Source organism: Macaca fascicularis, chromosome 6 (genome assembly GCF_037993035.2).
Source record: "Macaca fascicularis isolate 582-1 chromosome 6, T2T-MFA8v1.1".
Lineage (NCBI taxonomy): Eukaryota > Metazoa > Chordata > Mammalia > Primates > Cercopithecidae > Macaca > Macaca fascicularis.
Genome location: NC_088380.1, coordinates 88,387,177 through 88,400,604, shown reverse-complemented (window position 1 = coordinate 88,400,604; position 13,428 = coordinate 88,387,177). Strand labels below are relative to the sequence as shown.

The window sequence follows — 13,428 nt, the reverse complement described above, 5'->3', positions numbered from 1 at the left end:
AGTGTTAGCCATCTGGATAAATCAAACCAGTCACAATATACCCTTAAACCAAAGCCTAATTCAGAACAATGGTCTAACTTTCTTCAATTATATGAAGGTGAGAGAGGTAAGGAAGCTGCAGAAGAAAAGTTTGAAGCTAGCAGGGGTTGATCCATGAGGTTTAAGAAAAGAAGCCATATCCATAACTAAAAACACAAAGTGAAACAGTAAGTGCTAATATACAAGCTGCAGGAAGTTGTACAGAAGATCTAAGATCATTGATAAAGGTGGCTACAGTAAACAACAGATATTTCAATGTAGACACAACAGCCTTATATTGGAAGACGATGTCATCTAGGACTTTCACTGGCCACCCAAGAGCTCCAATGGAGATGTATGAGGACATGAATGTTTCATACCTGCTAACACAACATCCAACATCCACTCTGTTGCCCATGGATCAAGGAACCGTTTCAAATTGGAGTCTTATTATTTAAGAAATACGGATATAGCTGCCTTAGATAGTGATTTATCTGATGGAACTGGGCAAGGGAAATTGAAAACCTTCAGGAAAGGATTCACCATTCTAGATACCACTAAGACTATTCTGGAGTCATGGTGGGAGGTTAAAATATCAACATTATCAGGAGTTTGAAAGAAGTTGATGCCAACTCTCATGAATAACTTTGAAGAGTTCAAGACCTTCGGTGGAGGACATAACTGCAGATGTGATGAACATAGCAAGAGAAAAAGAATTAGAAATGGAGCCAACTGATGTGACTTAATTGCTGCCATCTGATTATAAAACTTGAATGGGTGAGGAGTTGCTTCTTGGAGATTAACAAAGATAGTGGTTTCTTGATGTGGAATCCACTCCTGGTAAAGATGCCGTGAGCATCGTGGAAATGACAACAAAGAGAATATTACATAATATTGTGTAATCTCAGAATACTACATAATATTAGAATATTACATAAAAGTTGGTAAAGCAGCAGAAGGGTTTGAGAACACTGACTTCAATTTTGAAAGAAGTTACACTATGAGTAAAATGCTCTCAAATAGCATTGCATGCCACAGAGAAATCTTGCATGAAAACATTAGTCAATCAATGTGGCAAATTTCATTGTTGTCTTATTTTTAAAAAGCACCACAACCACCTCAATCTTCACCATACACCACTCTGATCAGTCAGCAGCCATCAATATTGAGGTAAGACCCTCCAGCAGCAAAAGGATTAAGGCTTACTGAGGGTTCTGGTGATGGTAAGCATTTCTAAGCAAGTATTTCTAAATTAAGATATGTTCATTTTTTACCATAATGCTGTTGCACACTTAATAGACTACATTATAGTGTGAACATAACTTTTATATGTGTAGGGAAAGCAAAATATTCATATGAGTCACCTTATTATGATATTCACTTTATTGTGGGTGGTCTGGAATCAAACCCACCATATCTCTGAGTCATGCTTGCAGTTAGTTACTGGCTCTAACAGTTTATGATTCAAATCAGTTGACCTGGGCTGTGTCTCTCTGTATTTAACTCTCTTCAGATTTTGGTATGGTCATTTGCCCTGTGATCTCAGTTTTCTAATGAACCTAAGAAATATTGTTGGTTTTCAGTCTGTACAACTGTTTTCTTTGTTTTTGTTTTTGTTTTTTTTCTTTTGAGGATAGGAATGATAATCTCCAAACTTTGCTGAAACCTGAAGTGTTTCAAAAAATCTGAAGTCTTTAAAATATATTTGAAAGTATTAAAAATTATGTGCATACCAGTATTTAAAGAAAGAACTAAAAATATATGCAAAATATATGCAGAAAAATTTGTCTAGCTCATGCTCATTTTTAAATCAAAAATATGTTTTTTTGTTTTTAAAAAACATTGGAAAAATTTTTAGTGTTTCTCAAAATGTATATTTCTTCCACTTTTTAGGTCTTTAAATGTTTATCAGTGAAACCTAAACATTTTTGTAAAAAGTTTTAGCCTGTTAAAAGATAGGTTTTTACTCATTTTTGGAACAGTTAATAATCTTTATATTAAAGTCTGTGGTCTCTTCAGTAGCCAAGGACATTTTGCAGTGAAATAATTTTCTGGTTTCTGTATAAAATAACTAAGAAGTCCTTGAAATGAAGTATTTTCATTTTTGTCTTCATGCCACTTACCCTGTCTGGATCTTTTTACCTAGTCCTGGCTCACAGGTTTCCTTTCCTTTCATTACAGTTGTTTGCATGTCTGACTCATCTGTAGCCTTATAAGCCTTTGGAGGTACAGAAAAAGGGACTTTATCATCAGTGTCTCACTCATACACCAAGCATAAGCTTTTAGCCATAAACATAGAATCTTGAAATCTTAGATCATGCAAAAACAATTTTCTCTTCATTTTCCAGGGAGAAAATTAAAATAGAGCATAATCGAATTGATTAAATATATTAAATAAGCAAAGTGGCAAGAACAATGGTGAAAGAATAAGTGTACTTTCCACTCGCTTCCTACTGAAGCCATCATATTCTATATATTATACTTTAATTGCCATATTTATGAATTATTGAGTAATTCTCTAAATTGATTCCAGACTCAGAAAATAAAAAAGAAGTATTATTTTTTGACTTCTAAATTCTCAACAATGAATAACATCTGAGATAACAGGAGTCAGTTCATGTATGGATAATTTCTTAAATAAATATATTTTATATTAATCTCTCTTGGGAAGATGTAATAGTATAGAAAGTATTATTTTGGTTATTTAATAACCAAATATTTGGTTATTTAAAGATAAATTTATATAGGCCACTGTCTTAGCTCATTATAGCTTCTGTAACAAAGTCCTATAAACTGAGTAGCATATAAACAACAGAAATGTATTTGGCACTTTTCTGTATCGAGGGAAGCAGCCCCTAATATTTCAATGTAGGTTCTTTTCTATTTTCCCTAAGTGTCAGCCGGTCTGAGAAATAAAGTGAAAGAGTACAAAGAGAGAAATTTTACAGCTGGGCCTCCAGGGGTGACATCACATATTGGTAGGACCGTGATGCCGACTCCGAGTCACAAAACCAGAAAGTTTTTATTAGGGATTTTAAGGGGGAGGCGGTGTATGAACAGAGATTAGGTCACAAGGATCACATGTTTCAAAGGGCAATAGAGATTACAACGTGAAGGTAAAATTAGAATTACTGATGAGGGTCTATGTCCCACTGTGCATGCATTGTCTTGATAAACATCTTAACAGGAAACAGGGTTCGAGAGCAGACAACCAGTCTGACTAGAATTTTCCAGGCTGGAATTTCCCAATCCTTGTAAGCCTGAGGGAACTGCTGGAGACCAGGGCATATTTCAGTCCTTATCTCAACCACGTAAGACAGACACTCCCAGAGCAGCCATCTATAGACCTACCCCTGAAATGCTTTCCTTCCCCAGGGTTATTCCTTGCTGGGAAAAGAATTCAGCGATGTTTCTCCTGCTTGCACATCCATCTATAGGCTATCTCTGTGAAGAAAAATATGGCTCTATTCTGCCCGACCCTTCAGGCAGTCAGACCTTATGGGTATCTTCCCTTGTTCCCTGAAAATTGCTGTTATTTTGTTCTTTTTCAGGCTGCACTGATTTCATATTGTTTAAACACATATGGTTTACAATCCATTTGTACAATAATACAATACTGGTCCTGAGGTGATGTACATTCTCAGCATATGAAGATAACAGAATTAATAGATTAAAGACAGGCATAAGAAATTATAAGAATATTAATTGGGGAAGTGATAAATATCCATGAAATCTTCATAATTTATATTCAGGGATTGCAGTAAAGACAAGCATAAGAAATTATAAAAGTATTAATTTTGGGAACTGATAAATGTCCGTGAAATCTTCACAATTTATGTTCTTCTGCCTTGGCTCCAGCCGGTCCCTCCATTCGGGGTCCCTGACTTCCTGCAACAGTTCTGGAGGCTAGGAAGTCCAAGATTAAGGTGCCAGCAGATTCGGTGTCTGATGAAGGCCCACTTCTTGGTTTGTAAATAGCCATCTTCTCACTGCATGCTCACTTGCTAGAAAGCGCACAGCAGCTCTCTAGGACCTCTTTTATAAGGCCAATAATTCCATTCATTAGGGGTCTGCCCTCTTGGCCTAACTACTTCTCAACAATCCCATCTCCTAATACCATCACACTGATGACTAGATTTCAACATATCAATTTGGGGGAACAAAAACATTCAGAATATAACAGTAATCAAGTTATTGCCATTAAAATATTTGGTATATAGCTTTATTGACATTATTGGCTTTATATCTCCCAATAGTTCAGGCTATAGTATTGATGCTTCCTCTTTTGAACTGATCATAGGAGCCAATGAGAAAGAAGCCACTGCATCTGATATGACAGCACTGGTGGAAAAGGAGCAGAATGGGGAAAACCCTCTTTCTGATTCTTCATGCATCCTGTTACCATTACACTGTTTAGGCCTTCACATAAATGTTGCCTCATAAGAGAAGCTGGCTCCAATAATATAACATAAAGTAGACTCCCAGTTTCTATATCTAACCATTGAATTGTTATTGATGGTTCGTAAATCCTGACTGATAATTTTGAACCCTAATATATTTCTTTATAAGGTAAAACTCACTGACTTTGTGTTGGTTTTAAATTATTTACAGAAAATATTGTGTACCTAATGAGTATTAGTGCTGTAAGAGTGTTCTCCCTCCTTCTTCTGTACAGTATATTCAGTTTCAGTACTAGTTCTTGGTGCTAGACAAAAAAGACCAAGACAGACAAAATCCTTGATTACATAAAGCTTACATTATAAACAAGTGACTGAAACCTAACAACAACAAAACGATTTTTGGATAACAGGAACGAGTACAGGGAGAAATGAGTAATTTAGGAATATTTCCCCTTTCCCTTTGAAATATTTTCTCTATCCAATAAACACATATGGTAGCAAGGTTAAAAGTCAGGTGTTGAGAGTTAGGAGTTTTTAATATCAACCCACAGTATGGTAGACAAGAAATGAGACACATTTCCCCCGCTACCCTTAGTTTCAATGCCAACTAACAAAGCATGTCCAAAGCATATGAAGAAGCAGAAATCCTAGGTGCAATCAAAGAGTTTGAAAATAATCATTTTGGAATTCCTTAGAATTTGATGATTCACTATTGGACAGAGGTAAGTAGAAACCTGGAAAGTAAAAACTGACCACTTTCTTTTTACTTCATGGAAAAGGCACAAGAAAATTATGATGATGCCAAGCATCAAAAAATGGAAGATTTGCATGTAAGTATATTTTTGATGTTAGAGAAAAATGAAACAATTTTAAAGTGAACATTTTACTGCATCCAATTAATATTTATGAGAAATCATAGTAATGTAATTTTTAAAACTCATTCTTTTTAAATCATTTATTTGCATTTAAGTAGCTTAAAATCCAATTATTTCCAAGTTAATTTTAAGAATTTACCCATAATTTGACCTTAAACATAACTAATTACAATATTTTCTAGACTTCTAACTAGAGTTGAACCTCATGGATGGAAGATTATAGTCATTGTATAACTTATGAATAGTGGTGCTGGCAAGCCTAGTTGTAGATATGTGAGATCTCCCTGCAATAAGATCCAGGGTCCACTGTCCAGCTTCCTAGATTAGCTGTGGCATCAGCAATAGCATCAGTAACTCCTATGACTTCCTAATTCCTGACTCATAATTATGGTGTTTCTTTCTCAAATCTACAGGGAGGTCAGGGGCAAAGACAACAAAAACTAAAGTAGGTTCTTATTCCAGCGTAACTCTAGTGGTAGGATTTGAAGCAGTAGTTCTCATGATTGGACAGCTTTTCATTATTCTGGGAATGATTCTGTATTTCAGCAGCATTTCATAAGATCCTAATTTTTTCATTTTCTGTTTTAAATATCTAGGAGTCTTTTGTTGCCTTCTCTTAACCTTGAACAGATACCAATGGCAAAAAAAAACCTCTCATTATTTTCTTTCAAATTTTTAAGTTATAGGAAAATAAATGTCATTTGCATAGACATTAAAATATTTGCTTTATTGATAAATAAGTATTGATAGTACATTTGAACATAAATGAATGGATGTAGAAAAGATGCACAAATGTAGAGACAAAAGAAAAAAAGATGTATGTGATGTGAAAAGAAGTAAGGTTTTATAAAACATACTAGAAAAAATTATTCTGCTAAAGCACACATTATAAATCAAGCCTCTGACATTATCTGCCAACAATAGAAAGAAAAATACAATATACGCCCACATCATCCTTTTTAATAGATAAATGGCTTCCTATTCTGAGAAGTGAATATATCCTTTTCCTAAAAGAGTATTTTGAAAGCTTGAATTGCTTTTTTATTTAACAAAATACCAACCATCTAAAACTAAAAGTGGTCAAAAATATCTTTTCTTAGTAGTCCATTAGTAAGTTTTCAGATATTAATTGTTCATATATTCTCGGCAACCCTTCCTATGCTACAGATTACCAAGTGGATCAGTCTTTCTTTAAGAGGTCAATTTAAAGATAACCTTTCTACATGTAAAGAAAACCTTGAGGATAAACTCAAATAATTAAACTGAATTATCAGCCTGATACAACCATCAGAAAGAAAACACTGTGAATTACGTAGGGATAATCAATTAGGGTACAGCAGCCTAGAAATGTTAAGGTACAGAATGAGTTTACCTGCATGGCAAGCAGCTGGCTTATAGGTAGTCTCCACAAAGGCACTGTGCCGTTTGATGTAAAGGACAGCAGGGGACTGAGGATTTATTGTAGCCAAAGTACTTCTGATCTGGAGAATCAAGCAATTCTTATGCAAAGAAAAATATGTTAGAGAACTAATCTGATAAGGAAGAGAATTTATGTCTGGTTTTTTAACAAGGAATCAGAACAACCTTACTCGCCTCAATATCTTGGGTTGAAAATCTGCAAGAGAGATACTTAAATATTAATATTTTAGATCTGGCCAGGCACAGTGGTGCATGCTTGTCGTTTCTGCTACTCAAGAGGCTGAGGTGGGAGAATCACTTGAGCCCAGGAGTTTGAGTCCAGCCCGGGCATGGTGAGACTCTCTCTCTTAAAACAATAAGTAGTTTTAGCCTCTAAGCCCTTTGAACTAAGTTAAGATGAAAATAAAATCTGTCAAAACTTATAGAATCCCTTTTTTTCCCCCTAAGATGGTGGGTTAGAGGCATTATTAGCATGCCTCTACTACTTGGAAAGACAAAACAGTGTGTAGAGATTCACACTGTGAACTTTTTTTTACCAAGAAGCAACACAAGAACTTAACAGAAAAGCTTAAAGAAACCACAGACTCTTTGAAGGAAGCAGCGGGAAACAGTCTACACCAGGAACCAGGAAGAAAACTGTGAGTTTCCAGAGCATGAGAGGAAGAGAGACTGCTTCTGTGACATAAACTCCCACTGGGCAGCCCGGCAATCTAGGCCATGGGGGAATGCCCAACCCTACCTAGTTCTGAGGCTGATTTAGTGAGTGGTGAAGAATATATGAGAAGGAGCAGCATCAGGATGTTCTTTCTGGGGATGGAGGGATGCCATTCCTGATTCTACCCCACAGGTAACCTGGTAGAAGTCAACCAGGGAACTCAGACAGTGGTCACAGCTTGAGAGAAATGCCTGAGATTTGCAATATAATCTTGAGTGGGAATAACTCCCTCAGCCAGAACCAAGGGGTGAGCAGGAAGTGTGTTGCAGCCATAGGCACAGAAGCTGGATGCTCACGCTTTGCAGGTGGACCAGGAGGGGCTTGGCCTGAAAGCTGTGGTTTGTGTTTTGGTTGGGAAGGCTTATGGCCTAAGGCAGTTTTGAGATCTGAGCACAGGCTGCCTAGATTACAGCTAGCTGCTAGCAGAACACTGTGGGTGTAAGACCGGCCTTGCCAAGTACACGGGAACTGAGTGGGGTTTACTGCCACCTGCTACCTCCTTTTCCCATGCAGAGTCTTTTGTGCAGCAGATACAGTTGTGCCCCTTCCTGGAACATTATTCTAGTGGCCAAGGAACTGCCCTGAGATCCCTACTGGGGCCGCTGCTTGCACCTGCATGTGGGGAGCCAAGTGCAGACTTGCCTGACCCAGACCTCACTGGGCTTTGCCTCTCCATCCACCCTGGTAGCATTACACAATGGACAAGGTCTTCTGAAAGATCCACGGCCCAATCCATTGCCTGAGACACTAGAGTACCTCCCCTGGGTAACATAAGGCAAGCACAAACACCGTTGCTACCATCGCAGCTGGTGTTCTTTTGCAAAGCCACCTCCTGGTTGGAGGCCACTTGGCATAACCCATTAAGACATCTACAAGTAGAATAATACAATGCTCAGGAAGGAGAAAACTTTTGCACAACCTGGCTATCCATGGGGTCTTGATTTTGTCCATGTGACTAGTACATTACTACTACAGCTAACATTTGAGAAAGTCAACACATTAAGGCTATTTATAACAAGGGAAATCTCAGATTCTACATTACTGTCCTTCCACTCCCACCAGAACTAGTGCTGGCACCCACTGCTTGGAGACTAGAGGACAGGTCACATAACTTGATCCCTTAGAGACATTCCCCAACACCAGCCTGAGGTGTGGCATCCCTACTTAGTGGCTAGACCCAGAGAAGCAGCAGTATTTACAACATTCTGGCCCTCAGGGATAACTACACTTAGGGAAAAGGGTAGTGTACCACATGAAGGAAATGCCTCATAGACAAAAGCAAAATAAAACCAAAAATAGCACAGATTTCAACTTTCCACTTGTAGAAATTTTATTTCAGTAGAGACACATGTGCAGTACTAGGCTCAATGGGGAAAGTCTGCAGCTCTACCCCAACAGTCAGGCAGTCCAAGTGCTTATGAAGGGTCTTGGAGAAGGGGACTTCTTCTCAACCACCATGGCAGACACAGCTAGGGCTTCTCCAATGGGTGTCTGCATGGGTACATCTGTAGACAGCCTCTCTGGAACACTTCATGGTGAATGCATCCCCATAGGAGGAGTGCCCCGCAGGTTTAGGCTTGCATGAGAGGTAGAGTTAAAATCCTTCTCTCCTTGGAACATTAGCATTCCTGCAAATAAAAAAAGATGCCTGTCTGGTCTGAAGAGCTGGCACACCAGGTCAGGAGAGTGAATGGGAAGCAGATTGCTTTCCTGCTGGCATGAAAGGGGACCTGTGGTAATTGCCTCTCTTTCCCCTGAAAAGACCTCAGCACATTTCACTGACAGCTTCTGCAGCTGTCTCTGTCAAGGCTGGGACCTCTGCCCACAATTGGGGTATTGCATTTACCCACCTGCTTTAGCAACAGCCAGTTTTTGCCCATGGGTATCTCCTACTGGCCTGAGGCCTGAGCCGTTCATCCAGTGAATAAAATGCTGGGAAATAAATGTAAAGTGAACACCACTGGAGAATGAGATAAGCTTCATAAGACCTCTGCCATTCCAGCCCCACAGGAGAAAGTGACCCTGCTACTATAATCAGCATCTGAGAAAGCCATCACACAAAGATTCCCTAGAACCAAAAAACTTATACAAAGTCTTCACCACTGAAAGCACCCAGAGCCAAAGCTAGATAACAATAAACTATAAACATTAAAGTCATATCCTTAAGGGGAAAGAAAGACATGTTTTAAAAATCTCAAGTAAATAATTAAATTAAAAATAATTAATAAACGGTGCTGGGAAAATTGGCTAGCCATATGTAGAAAGCTGAACCTGGATCCCTTTCTTAAACCTTATACAAAAATTAACTCAAGATGGATTAAAGACTTAAATATAAGACCTAAAACCATAAAAACCCTAGAAGAAAACCTAGGCAAAACCATTTGGGACATAGGCATGGGCAAAGATTTCATGATTAAAACCCCAAAAGCAATGCAACAAAAGCCATAATTGACAAATGGGATCTAATTAAACTAAAGAGCTTCTGCACAGCAAAAGAAACTACCATCAGAGTGAACAGGCAACCTACAGAATAGGAGAAAATTTTTGCAATCTACTCATCTGACAAAGGGCTAATATCCAGAACCTACAAAGAACTCAAACAAATTTACAAGAAAAAAACAAACAACCCCATCCAAAAGTGGGCAAAGGATATGAATAGACAGTTCTCAGAAGAAGACATGCATACAGCCAACAGGCACATGAAAAAATGCTCCTCATTACTGGCCATCAGAGAAATGCAAATCAAAACCACAATGAGATACCATCTCATGCCACTGAGAATGGTAATCATTAAAAAGTCAGGAAACAGCAGATGCTAGAGAGGATGTGGAGAAATAGGAACACTTTTACACTGTTGGTGGGAGTGTAAATTAGTTCAACCATTGTGGAAGACAGTGTGGTGATTCCTCAAGGATCTAGAACTAGAAATACCATTTGACCCAACGATCCCATTACTGGGTATATACCCAAAGGATTATAAATCATGCTACCAAAAAGACACATGGACACGTATGTTTATTGTGGCACTATTCACAATAGCAAAGACTTGGAACCAACCCAAATGTCCATCAATGATAAACTGGATTAAGAAAATGTGGCACATATACACCATGGAATACTATGCAGCCATAAAAAAAAGGATGAGTTCATGTCCTTTGCTGGGACATGGATGAATCTGGAAACCATCATTCTCAGCAAACTATCACAAGGACAGAAAATCAAGCACTGCATATTCTCACTCCTAAGTGGGAATTGAGCAATGAGAACACGTAGACATAGGGAGGGAAGCATCACACACCGGGGCCTGTCAGGGGATGGAGGACTGGGAGAGGGATAGCATTAGGAGAAATACCCGATGTAAATGATGAGTTGATGGGTGCAGAAAACCAACATGGCACGTGTATATCTATGTAACAAACCGGCATGTTGTGCACATGTAACCTAGAACTTTAAGTATAATAAAAAATAATAATAATTAGAATAGTCCAATCAAATGAGAGGAAACCAGAAAAATAATACTTGCAGTATGAAAGAACAAGTTTCTATAACACTCTCAAAGATCACATTAAATCTCTAGTAATGGATCCAAACCAAGATGAAATCTTTGAAGTATCAGATAAAGAATTCAAAGAGTTGGTTATTAAGTTACTCAAGGAGATACAAAAGGATGGTGAAAACAAAGAAATTAAAAAACAATTCAGGATATGCATGAAAAATTTTCTAAGGAGATCGGAGATAGATACTTTAAAGAGAAACCAGTCAGAACTTCTGGAAACAATAAAACACATTTAGGGAACTATAAAATTTCATGGAAAGTTTTAATAGACTGACCAGGTAGAAGAAAGAATTTCAGAGGTCAAAGACATTATACTGATCAGACAAAATAAAGAAACAAAAGAAACAAAGTCTCCAAGAAATATGGGATTATGTAAACTGGCCAAACCTAAGAATTATTTGTGTTCTCAGGGGAGAAGGAAAAGCAAAATGTTTGTAAAACCTATTTGAGAAATAATTGACAAAGTCTTCATTGGCATTGCTAGAGATTTAGACATTCAAAGCAAGAAGATAAAAGAACTCCTGGGAGATCCATTGCAAAAAAGGACAGCACCAAGGCATGTAGTCATCAGGCAGTTCCAAGAGCAGTGAGACAAGAGCATCAGATAACATATAAAGGAAAACCTCTGAGTCTAAAAGCAGATTTCTCAGCAGAAACCTACAAGCCAGAAGGGACTGAGGTCCTGTCTTCAGTCTCTCTAAACAGAATAACTGTCAGCTAAGCATTTTATATTCAGCAAAACTAAATTTTATAAACGAAGGAGATATAAATTTTTCTCAGATAAGTAATTGATGAGGGAATGTGTCAATACTGTACCAATGCTGTGAGAAATTCTAAAAAGAGCTTTATAGGTCTTAAAAGGTCAATACACACTAGAACTTTTATATAGATAAAGAAATGAAGGTTATTAATTTTAACATAGCTTTTTATACTTTGATGTTATCATGCATTAAAATATATAATATCCTGTTATATTCGATTATGTGGCAATGATTTTTTTTTGTATCTGCTTGGAATAAAACTGCTTATTTGATGACATTAGTATGTGTACTATGCTCACTACCTGAGTGACAGGATCAATCATACCCCAAACCTCAGCATCATTCAATACACTCATGTAACAAACCTGCATGTTTTCTAAACTGAGGGTTCCTCTCCTATAATGCAACCTACTGAAATTCTAAAGACTTGATCTGATTTCTTTTCTCTTACTTTTTCCATCTTTTCAGTGAGAAACGCATATATAATGAATCTCTATTGACTCCAAAGTTCAGTTATGCTATAGTGATTTTGATTTATCAAGGTATTATATATCATGTATATCATAGATACACGTGTATCATAATACTATGATACTATGTATCACAATATTAGCACATGTTAATAAACTTCTGCTTGTTTTTCTCTTGTTAATTTGACTTTTGTTTTCAGGAGACTATCTCAATAAAGAACCTAAAAATAGAATCATAGTATAAGATACTGTGACACTACATATCACACTATTATGCTATCATGGTTTTATTATTTCAAAACAAGACCAAAAGATGTCCTCTAATTAATATGTAGGAAAAATTACATATTTTCCTATACAAGAGAGCCACAAGTAACCCATTTAAGTCACATTCTTCTATGTTGTTTTCAATTGACTATATTTTAATTTAAAAAACTCGGCCCGGGCGCGGTGGCTCATGCCTGTAATCCCAGCACTTTGGGAGGCCGAGGCGGGCGGATCACAAGGTCAGGAGATCGAGACCACGGTGAAACCCCGTTTCTACTAAAAATACAAAAAATTAGCCGGGCGCGGCGGCGGGCGCCTGTAGTCCCAGCTACTCAGGAGGCTGAGGCAGGAGAATGGCGTGAACCCGGGAGGCGGAGCTTGCAGTGAGCCGAGATTGCGCCACTGCACTCCAGCCTGGGCTGGGCGACAGAGCGAGACTCTGTCTCAAAAAAAAAAAAACAACAACAACAACAACAAAAAACTCATAACTTGTGTTTGTTTTCCAATGTCAACTTTATTTGAAAGTACATATTTTGGCAAAAAGTCTGTTTCCTGAGATCCAATATAGATCATTACTGATATAAAATAATTGTATTTATTTATTTATTTGTTTATTTATTTATTTATTTAAGACAGAGTCTCTGTCACCCAGGCTGGAGTGCAGTAAAACTATCTCAGCTCACTGCAACCTCCATTTCCCTGGTTCAAGTGATTCTCCTGCCTCAGACTCCTGAGTAGCTGGAATTACAGGTACATGCCACCATGCCCAGCTAATTTTTGTATTTTTAGTAGACATGGGTTTCGTCCTGTTGGCCAGCCTGATCTCGAACTCCCGAACTCTGGTGATCCACCTGCCTTAACTTGCCAAAGTGCTGGGATTACAGGTGTAAGCCACTGTGCCCAGTCCAAGAACTTTAAATATTAGATTCTCTTTATATATCTTTAGT

The 13,428-nt window shown here is 37.7% G+C and overlaps 1 long non-coding RNA gene across 2 annotated transcripts in view; it reads right to left on the bottom strand.

Annotated features, from left to right (window-relative positions):
• Positions 1 to 8,739: 8,739 nt before the first annotated feature.
• The window catches only part of LOC102126289 (uncharacterized), a 44,665-nt gene continuing 39,976 nt past the window's right edge, over positions 8,740 to 13,428 (bottom strand). For both annotated transcript variants that reach the window (XR_001491492.4, XR_001491490.4), the window contains exon 4: positions 8,740 to 9,055. This is a non-coding gene — a long non-coding RNA (uncharacterized lncRNA). The remainder of the gene's footprint in view (positions 9,056 to 13,428) is intronic.